Here is an 11,027-nt window from a genome sequence, read left to right as displayed (position 1 = left end):
GCCGTCGCTATCCAGCACCGTCGGGGTACTCCACTAGTAGCGGCTATCGCTGCCACTGCATCTCCCTCCCTTGAGTTCTTCTTCCTTTGTTCGAAGCTTAGGTTCCATGGTCACTCTTTTTCTTTGTGTAACTTAATTTAGGATTTAGTTATATGTTAATTTGTAGTTAGTATGTGAAATTGGTTATCATTGATTATCATATGCTAATTGCATGTCTTAGAAGAATCGAATGTTAATTAAGGTGGAGACTTCATTTTAGCATTGACAATTGAAGATAAATCCCTTGTTAAAGCCTAAATAATTAATAATTAGTATTTTCTATGTGATTGTATCAAATATTATTTCAACTATTAAGTTTAATTCACTTGATTATGATATTTGAAGATATAAAACTAATATTATACAAATTGTATTAATTATACATTGCACCTAAATCATCATATGTTGTTTGTGCTAGTACTTATGTCTTGCAATTTATGCAATGTGATAACTTTTATGAATTAATGAGAATGTAAGGATTAGTTGTAATTGAGTATTCATTATGTTAATCTATATAAATGTATAGGAACTATGAAACAATTATAAATAAATATGAAGTAATATATTATGATGTCATTATTGCAAGATAAACCTCATGATGATTGGATGAACATGTATAACAATTATTTGCTGAAATTTTTGAGAATAACTCAAATAAAAATTTGCCTTTTTAATGTATAAAAAAGTTAATATATTCTACTGGAAATGCTGTGAATTTAATTGAGATTTTACTGATGCTATGGATTGAGGTTGGTTGAATTTGTGGGAACCGTAAAGGTGGATATATGTCTAATTTTAGGGGAGGTTATGTCAAAATCTTTTGAAATAATATAAATGTCGAAGGATTTGTATTGTATATAGGCTTATTAGTGTTGATAATATATTCTCTTTGCAGACATGACGACAGGTAGCAGAGGTAGAACGAGTGGATCTCGTGGTTGTGGTAGAAGGACGGTTTCCACCGGATCCCCAAGGACTGCTTAGTCATCGCCCTCTACCTCGACTACCTCATTGACCCCTGTGACATAACAAGCGGGTCTAGTGGACTAGCAGTTTATCATGGTCTTGAACTCAAACTACGTGGCTCCTTATGCTACACCCCTCCACCCCCTACAGCTCCAATGATAGACCTCAATGTTGTTAAATTAACTGTATTTTATTTTAACTAACTAATGTTGTTAAATTACTTTGTGCAGGAGAAATTTATATAGGATCGGGAATATGATATCTTGATCAGAAAGATCTACGACCACCAGATAGTTAAGCGACTTCAGCAGATGATGCAGGACGTTCATCAAGGGCTCAACCACCTTATGATTTGGCTTCGTCCAGATCTTAAGAAGGAACTAGACGTCCATTTTAGTACTGATGAGGGGTTCAAGTGTTGCCGTCTGATAAACAGAACTAAGCCGAGGTTGTCGATGTATATCAAAGGGTCGACAACTTTCATGAAGACGAAGAGCAGGCTAGTGTGTAGTTTATTTGCTAATCTTTGTTAATTATTACTTGAATTAATTGTTACTTGATTTATTTTATTAGTTGGTTTTAATATGTGTAGTCTAAGTCATTGGATCGTGAGACAACATTGGCAGAAAACTTCAAATATACCCATACGTTGAAGGCCAACAAGGAGAGATTTGCTGATGAGCAGTCTGCAACTTATTATGTGAGTTTTAAATAATTCTAACTTTGAAATTTAATTGGTTTAAAGTCCATTAACAGTCATCCTAATCACAACGTCTGTTAGATAGGAAGACTACACGTAGAGATTAGAGGCTATGACGCAGCAATCTCAGCCACCTAGTGAGGATGACCCCAACTCTGATGCCTAGTGGTAGATCCTGATAGGGTTTGGCGCGAGACCACCTCTGAGTTCTACATGAATCACGTCTTCGGGATAGGGTCGTTCTTTGCCAGAGGCCTCCACACCTCCATATTGGCGTCTTCATCTGCCTCAGCCTCTGCCACTAGCCCTGTCAATCCCAAGGAAGTTATCAACTTGAGGGAGGAGGTGTAGAAGCTCACACAAGAGCTTCACCAACAAGCTCAGCAGTCTGCGAAGGGGTACAACGAGCTTCTTGCACACGTAGGAGACATCGTTGCCTTTAGCTTAGAGCTGATGGAGAAACTAGAGCGGCTAGAGCATTTATGAGAGCAGATGGAGGTGTACAACGAGTAGATGCACGCCGGTACTGGAGGCAGCAGCGGTGTTGGTACCAGTGATGCGAATTTTCACAAACTACTATCAGGAAGTACACCGAGTCGTATCAAGTAATACTACGGGAGTGAGTTATTGTACCCACGAGGATCAACAGACTAAGCAAGCAATGGTCAATTGATTAATCTAATCAGACAATCAGAATTTAGGGTATTAGAATTCCTTAGCATAAAAATAGTGAATTAAAAAAGGCAACAGTAAATGCTTGAGAGAGTAATATGATTAAAAGAGTTAAGGTTTCAGAGATATTGAACTTCAAGAAGAATGCTTTTCACTCTCTACTTTGATCATGCAAGATGTATCTATGACAAATGATTAGTAATCAAATCTCAATCCCTTGGTAATTCAATTTCTCTTAACTTGATAAACCACCAGTTTCTTGATTAATTGATTATGAAAAGAGGTGAAGTACGTTCATTGATTTAGAAACCACACAATTCACAAGAGTTAACCCTAGTTGATTCGATATTACTTATCAAGTCTAGTTTCAAAACTTAAAGAATTGTGAGAAGGAGTTTTCAAGATTAATTCCAAAAACCAAGTTTTCAATTTGATAATTAGAATTCAATTAAGATTAGAACTATTTCACAATAGATTCAAACCCTTGTGATGAAGAACAAAAAGCTCTTTCTTGAGAAAATATCAATGCATTAATTAAAAGTAGAAAAGTTTTTACATTAGTTCATTAGAATCAACAGAGCTCCTAACCTTAACCAAGGAGATTAGTGACTCATGCTAAGCTTCAAAAGCAAAGAAAATGTATGCAAAATTGAAAAAAGTCTCTGTCAAAGTTTTTTTCCTAGAGCCTTTTATACTAAACCTCAAACCAAACCTAAAATTCAAAATCAAACTTCATTAAGACAAAATCAACTCAAATCTTCCGCAATTAATCTTCAACTCTCATTGTGATTCAGGTCCAAAGCTGAGTGATTCAATTTTTTCAACAATGCAATGTGGGCTTGGGTGATAACTTGATGCTCGTGGGTTCTTGGGCCTTGGGCGTGTGGCACGCTCACTCAGTGGTGTGATGCACGCCAATCTTTTCAAGTCGCTAGGAAGTAGCCCCTTGGGCATGTGGCACGCCCACTCCTTGGCATGTTGCACGCCAACTTTGCCTAGTCCTTGGGAGCAACCATCTTGGATGTGTGGCACTGATAAAGCCCAATTTTAGGGTTTATCTTGTGTTGAATTTAGTGAATTTTATCAACTTATCTCACATTTATTCAATGAAATAGCATGGTTTTGTGAATCTCTCCTAATTTGCACTTAAGAGTAAAAACATGATTTTTAGGCTCTTGATTTGCTAAATTTAATTTACTTTAATTCCATTCGATGCCTTGATGTGTTTGATGAAGTGATTTCAGGTTTATAAGGCAAAGATCGGATTGAAGGAATGAAGAAAAAGCATGTAAAAGTGGAGAATTCATGAAGAAATAAAGTTTGGAAATCTGCCCAGTTTTGTATACGTGTGACCCATGCGTACGCGTTACACATGTCACGTGACCAACTTAAAAAAAAATGTGGCTGGCGATTTCTGAAGTATTTGAGGCAAAATTCAAGAAGGAACAAGGGGAGAGCAATTAGGTTTAGATAGAAACATGTTTTAGGTTGTATTTTAGAGAGAGAAGCCTATCTTCTCTCCAGAATTAGGGTAGAATTAGGTTAATCTCTCTTAAATTTAGGTTTTATTTCTTGTCTTATTTTAGTTTTCATTGCAATTTCTTGTTACTACATCCTTGTTTTCTTAGTTTTACTTGGTATTTCTTGTATTTGGTTACTTGAGGCACAACCAAGAAGAACCTTGGGGTCTTATACAGCCCCCACTCTTGACTTTTACAGAAGCAGCATTAGTATCCTTCCTATTGGAGTAGCTCATTTTGACCTCAACCCACAGTTAATCACTCTAGTGCAGTAAAACTACCAGTTTCAGGTACTTCCACAAGAGGAGCCTGATGACATGTCATCATGTCATGTTTTTCTATGCTTTTTCATACAAGAAATTGATGATTAGTGCTTAAATATTGCATTCTTCTGTGCTTAAATGGTATATTTCCTTGATCTTTTGATTTTATAAATTTTGTAGAAAATAAGTGGAAAAAGAAGCAAAATAGCACAAAATCAGCTCAAAAGAAGAAAAGAAGAATTTTGTGGCACGCTTTGAAGATTGAGCACGCTTTGAACCTTAGGCCATGTTTTTAAAAGCGTGGCCCATGACCATGAAGCCATGGCATGATAATGCCTTATGCATGTATTTAAAGCTAATGAACCATGTCGTTCATTAAGTGGCATTATTAATAAAGCATGCATGCATTTAATTCCATTATTTAATTACTAATGGAATGAATGAATGTTACGGCCAATGAAATCATGCATGAAACTTTAATTACTAACGCAATTGGTTAATAAAACTTACGTTAATGCATTGCATTACTAAGTAAATTAAAGCATGCATTTCATTTGCCGTTAAAGCCAATTGGCCAATGCATTAGCAATAAATTAATAAATCCAATTAAAGCATGCATTTCATTATTAATGCATGGCATTGGCATTAGCTTATTCATTATTAAAGCATGCTACATCTCTTTGTTGGGAACACACCAAGGCCAGCGCTCAAATGGATTGAGTGCCACGTTCAAATTGATTGAACGTTTTCGCGTATAGTGAAGAGGCCAAGCAAGGGCGCTACGTTGAAGATTCTAACGGAGCACTCAACAAAGCTTTCATCAAAGGAGCGCTACGTTTCTTTTTACAACGTTTTCGTGGCCCATGAAGAGAAAAGCAAAGCTTGCACAAGGCAGCAAAGTAGCGCTATGTTGGAGCTCTTAACCGAGCACTATGCTTCACAAGAAAATTGCTAGCAAATGAAGCTAGCAAGATTCGAAGAGGGAGCCTTACTCCAAGGCAAGGGGCGCTACGTTCAATTCACTAACTGAGTGCTACAACCAAAGGCTTGGCACCAGCCTGGGACAAGGCAAGGGAGCGCTACGTTTCCTTACTTAACCGAGCGCTCCACTGGAAGGTGGCCCTGGGTCCAATTTCAATTAAATCAAGCCATCCGGATCCACTCCTCTTCAAATCCAAAGCAAGCAAAGCCCATTATCATCACTCAAAGGCACAAGAGATAGTTAGAATAGGAATTTCATTTAATTGTAATTTATTTTTAATTTCAATTTCATTTTAATGTTGTAAAATTCTATAAAAAGGCATCTGTTCCATTTTAGAAAGGAGGCTGGCTCCATTAGAGAGCAGTAGGAGTAGGAGTATAATAGAGAGCTCTCTTTTAATTTTCCTTGTTGAATTTGAAGAATTGAAAATTAGATCTGAGTTTTGTTTTTTGTTTCATTTTCTCTCTTCTGCAATTGACAATTTCTCTTCTAGAATTTCATGAATGATCTAAGTTCTTGCTGTTTTGATTCTTCTACACTTCTACATTTCTGTTTTGGTACTGCATTGATCTGTTTTTGAATTTCCTCATCTGAGAGTTCTTTAGTTTACTGCACTTCTTCTCTTTCAGTCTTGTTTTAATTCCCAGCACCCAGCTTCCTTTATTCTTCCTGCAATTTAAATTTCTAGTTGCTTGTTCCTAAGTTCTTTTCAATTGCTTGATCTATTGCTTTCTTTAATTTCTCTGTACCCAGTTCCCTTTACATTTGATGCAATTTATATTTCTTGTCATTTAAGATTCTGTCAAGTTATATTTCTTGCTCTTTAAACTTCTGTCCACTTTACTTTCTGCAATTTACAATTCATTGCAATTTGCCTTCTATAGCTTCAATTTTCACTCAAATCATCAAATGTTAGCTTGACTAGACTAATTACTCACTAAAGTTGCTTGATCCATTAATCCCTGTGGGATCGGCCTCACTCTAAGTGAGTTTTACTACTTGATGCATCCCGGTACACTTGCCAGTGAGTTTTAGTGTGGAATCTGATTTCCACCCCCATCAAATTTTTGGCGCCGTTGTCAGGGATTGATATAGATCAACAATGTTTAAGTGAGTGAGAAGTCTAGATTAAGCATTTTCTTTATTTTTGTTTTCTGTTTTAAACTGACACAAGGTGTTTGAGTTATTGCCTCACTAAGAAATTCTTCTCTGAGATATGAATTTCGATTTTCTTTGGTGTTGTGTTTTACAAAATTCAAATGGAGTTCAACTCATTGATGAGCGGATAATTTATACGCTTTTTGGCATTGTTTTTAGTATGTTTTTAGTAGAATCTAGTTACTTTTAGGGATATTTTCATTAGTTTTTATGTTAAATTCATATTTCTGGACTTTACTATGAGTTTGTGTGTTTTTCTGTGATTTCAGGTATTTTCTGGCTGAAATTGAGGGACTTGAGCAAAAATTAGATTCAGAGGTTGAAGAAGGACTGCTGATGCTGTTGGATTCGGACCTCCCTGCACTCAAAATGAATTTTCTGGAGCTACAGAACTCAAAATGGTGCGCTTCCAATTGCGTTGGTAAGTAGACATCCAGGGCTTTCCAGCAATATATAATAGTCCATACTTTGCCCAAGTTTAGATGACGCAAACTGGCGTTCAACGCCAGCTCTCTGCCCAATTCTGGCGTCCAGCGCCAGAAACAAGTTGCAAAGTGGAGTTCAACGCCCAAAATGGCACAAAAGCTGGCGTTCAACTCCAAGAATGACCTCTCCACGTGTAGACTTCAAGCTCAGCCCAAGCACACACCAAGTGGGTCCCGGAAGTGGATTTATGCATCAATTACTTACTTCTGTAAACCCTAGTAGCTAGTTTATTATAAATAGGACTTTTTACTATTGTATTAGACATCTTGGAACATCTTTGGATTATATTTTGATCTTCGGAAGCCTGGTTCTGAGATCAGAGGGGCTGGCCATTCGGCTATGCCTGGACCTTTCACTTATGTATTTTTAAACGGTAGAGTTTCTACACTCCATAGATTAAGGTGTGGAGCTCTGCTGTTCCTCAAAGATTAATGCAAAGTACTACTATTTTCTATTCAATTCATCTTATTTCGCTTCTAAGATATTCATTCGCACTTCAACCTGAATGTGATGAACGTGACAATCATCATCATTCCCTATGAACGCGTGCCTGACAACCATTTCCGTTCTACATTAGATTGAATGGGTATCTCTTAGATCTCTTAATCAGAATCTTCATGGTATAAGCTAGATTGATGGCGGCATTCATGAGAGTCCAGAAAGTCTAAACCTTGTCCGTGGTATTCTGAGTAGGACTCTGGGATTGAATGACTGTGACGAACTTCAAACTCGCAAGTGCTGGGCGTAGTGACAGACGCAAAAGGATAGTAAATTCTATTCCAGTATGATCGAGAACCTCAAAGATGATTAGCCATGCAGTGACAGCGCATCGGACCATTTTCACAGAGAGGAATAGGATGCAACCATCGACAAGGGTGATGCCTCCAGACGATTAGCTGTGCTGTGACAGAGCATTTGGACCATTTTCCTGAGAGGATTGAAAGTAGCCATTGGCACCGGTGACATCCTTACAAAAAGCCAGCTATAGAAGGTAGTAAGACTGATTGGATGAAGACAGCAGGAAAGCAGAGGTTCAGAGGAACGAAAGCATCTCTATGCGCTTATCTGAAATTCTCACCAATGATTTACATAAGTATTTCTATCCTTATTTTATTATATTATTTTCGAAAACTCCATAATTATTTTATATCCGCCTGACTGAGATTTACAAGGTGACCATAGCTTGCTTCATACCAACAATCTCCGTGGGATCGACCCTTACTCACGTAAGGTTTATTACTTGGATGACCCAGTGCACTTGCTGGTTAGTTGTATTGAAGTTGTGACAAATTATGAATTGAGATTAGAGCACCAAGCCTTTGGAGCCATTACCAGAGATCACAATTTCGTGCACCAAGTTTTTGGCGCCGTTGTCGGGGATTATTCGAGTTTGGACAACTGACGGTTCATCTTGTTGCTCAGATTGGGTAACTTTCTTTTCGTTTTCTTTTCAAAAAGTTTTCAAAAATTTTTCAAAAATCTTTCAAAAATTTCTCCTTTGTTTTCGAAAAAAAAAATAAAAATAAAAATAAAAAATGTTTTCAAAAATATATTTTTCTTTAGAATTTTTAAGAATGAATTCTAGTGTTTCATGAAGCATGTTGAAGCCTGGCTGGCTGTAGGGAATGTCAGGCGTGTCATGTCTGAGTTACATACTAAAGCTTGGCTGACTATTAAGCCATGCCTGACCCTTTGATTGGAGCTTTAGACTAAAGAGCATAAGATTCCTGGAATTCATATTAAAAATTTTGGAATCCTTATTTTTCTTTTTCAAAATGATTTTCGAAAAATATAAAATAAAAATACAAAAAAAAATCATCATAAAATCAAAAATATTTTGTGTTTCTTGTTTGAGTCTTGAGTCAATTTCAAGTTTGGTGTCAATTGCATGTTCATCTTGCATTTTTCGAAAATTGCATGCATTCATAGTGTTCTTCATGATCTTCAAGTTGTTCTTGGTAAGTCTTCTTGTTTGATCTTGATGTTTTCTTGTTTTGCATCTTTTCTTGTTTTACATGTGCATTTTTGCATCCATAGAGTCTAAACATGAAAGATTTCTAAGTTTGGTGTCTTGCATATTTTCTTTGCATTAAAAATTTTTCAAAAATAAGTTCTTGATGTTCATCTTGACATTCAAAGTGTTCTTGGTGTTCATCTTGATATTCATAGTGTTCTTGCATTCATCACATACTTTGATCCAAAATTCTCATGCATTGCATCATTTTGCATGTTTTTCTCTCTCATCATAAAAATTTAAAAATCAAAAAATTATCTTGCCCTTTTTCACTCATAAATTTCGAAAATTAGATTTGACTTTTTCAAAAATTTTTAAAATCTAGTTGTTTTTATGAGTCAAATCAAATTTTCAATTTAAAAATCTTATCTTGTTCAAAATCTTTTTCAAAAATCAAATCTTTTTCATTTTTCTTATTCATTTTCGAAAATTTTAAAAATCTTTTTCAAAAATCTTTTTCTTATCTTTATCTCCTAATTTTCGAAAATAACATCATCAATTAATGTTTTGATTCAAAAATTTCAAGTTTGTTACTTACTTGTTAAGAAAGATTCAAACTTTAAGTTCTAGAATCATATCTTGTGATTTCTTGTGAATCAAGTCATTAATTGTGATTTTAAAAATCAAATCTTTTTCAAAACTAATTTCAATCATATCTTTTCAAAAATATCTCTTTATCTTATCTTTTTCAAAATTTGATTTTAAAATATCCTTTCTAACTTCTTATCTTCTTATCTTTTCAAAATTGATTTTCAAAATTGTTTCAACTAACTAACTAACTTTTTGTTTGTTTCTTATCTTTTTCAAAACTACCTAACTAACTCTCTCTCTCTCTAATTTTCGAAAATATCTTCCCTCTTTTTCAAAAATTCTTTTTAATTAACTAATTATTTTAAATTTTGATTTCAATTTTCGAAAATTACTAACCTTTTTCAAAAACTATTTTCCAAAATCACTAACCCTTTTTCAAAAATAATTTTCGAAAATCCTTCTCCCTCATCTCCTTCTAATTATTTATTCATCTACTAACACTTCTCTTCATCTCACATCACTGCTCCTATCCTTACCCTTGTGTTTGGATTCTTCATTTTTCTTCACCCCTATTCCTTTTCTTCTTCTACTAACAATAAGGAACCTCTTTACTGTGACATAGAGGATTTCTCTTCTCTTTCTTATGAGTAGGAACAAAGAAAAAGGCATTCTTGTTGAAGCTGATCCAGAACCTGAAAGGACTCTGAAGAGGAAACTAAGAGAAGCTAAATTACAACAATCCAGAGACAACCTTATTGAAAATTTCGAACAAGTAAAGGAGATGGCAGCCGAACCCAACAACAATAATGCAAGGAGAATGCTTGGTGACTTTACTGCACCAAATTCCAATTTACATGGAAGAAGCATCTCCATTCCTGCCATTGGAGCAAACAACTTTGAGCTGAAACCTCAATTAGTTTCTCTGATGCAGCAGAACTGCAAGTTTCATGGCCTTCCATCTGAAGATCCTTTTCAGTTCTTAACTGAATTCTTGCAGATATGTGATACTGTTAAGACTAATGGAGTAGATCCTGAAGTCTACAGGCTCATGCTTTTCCCTTTTGCTATAAGAGACAGAGCTAGAGTGTGGTTGGACTCTCAACCCAAAGACAGCCTGAACTCTTGGGATAAGCTGGTCACGGCTTTCTTAGCCAAGTTTTTTCCTCCTCAAAAGCTGAGCAAGCTTAGAGTGGATGTTCAAATCTTCAAACAGAAAGAAGGTGAATCCCTCTATGAAGCTTGGGAAAGATACAAGCAGCTGACCAAAAAGTGTCCTTCTGACATGCTTTCAGAATGGACCATCCTGGATATATTCTATGATGGTTTATCTGAGCTATCAAAGATGTCATTGGATACTTCTGCAGGTGGATCCATTCACCTAAAGAAAACGCCTGCAGAAGCTCAAGAACTCATTGACATGGTTGCTAATAACCAGTTCATGTACACTTCTGAGAGGAATCCTGTGAGTAATGGGACGCCTCAGAAGAAGGGAGTTCTTGAAATTGATACTCTGAATGCCATATTGGCTCAGAATAAAATATTGACTCAGCAAGTCAATATGATTTCTCAGAGTCTGAATGGAATGCAAGCTGCATCCAACAGTACTCAAGAGGCATCTTCTGAAGAAGAAGCTTATGATCCTGAGAACCCTGCAATAGCAGAGGTGAATTACTTAGGTGAACCTTATGGAAACACC

The 11,027-nt window shown here is 36.0% G+C and overlaps 1 non-coding gene across 1 annotated transcript; it reads right to left on the bottom strand.

The window, feature by feature from the left end:
• Positions 1 to 10,511: 10,511 nt before the first annotated feature.
• Positions 10,512 to 10,619, bottom strand: LOC112724733 (small nucleolar RNA R71). The gene has a single exon (XR_003163882.1). It is a non-coding gene; the product is annotated as a small nucleolar RNA R71 (small nucleolar RNA).
• Positions 10,620 to 11,027: the final 408 nt, after the last annotated feature.

The sequence above is a fragment of the Arachis hypogaea genome, chromosome 11 (genome assembly GCF_003086295.3).
Source record: "Arachis hypogaea cultivar Tifrunner chromosome 11, arahy.Tifrunner.gnm2.J5K5, whole genome shotgun sequence".
Taxonomy (NCBI): domain Eukaryota; kingdom Viridiplantae; phylum Streptophyta; class Magnoliopsida; order Fabales; family Fabaceae; genus Arachis; species Arachis hypogaea.
Note: the sequence above shows the minus strand (reverse complement) of the source record. Positions and strands in the feature narration are given on the sequence as shown.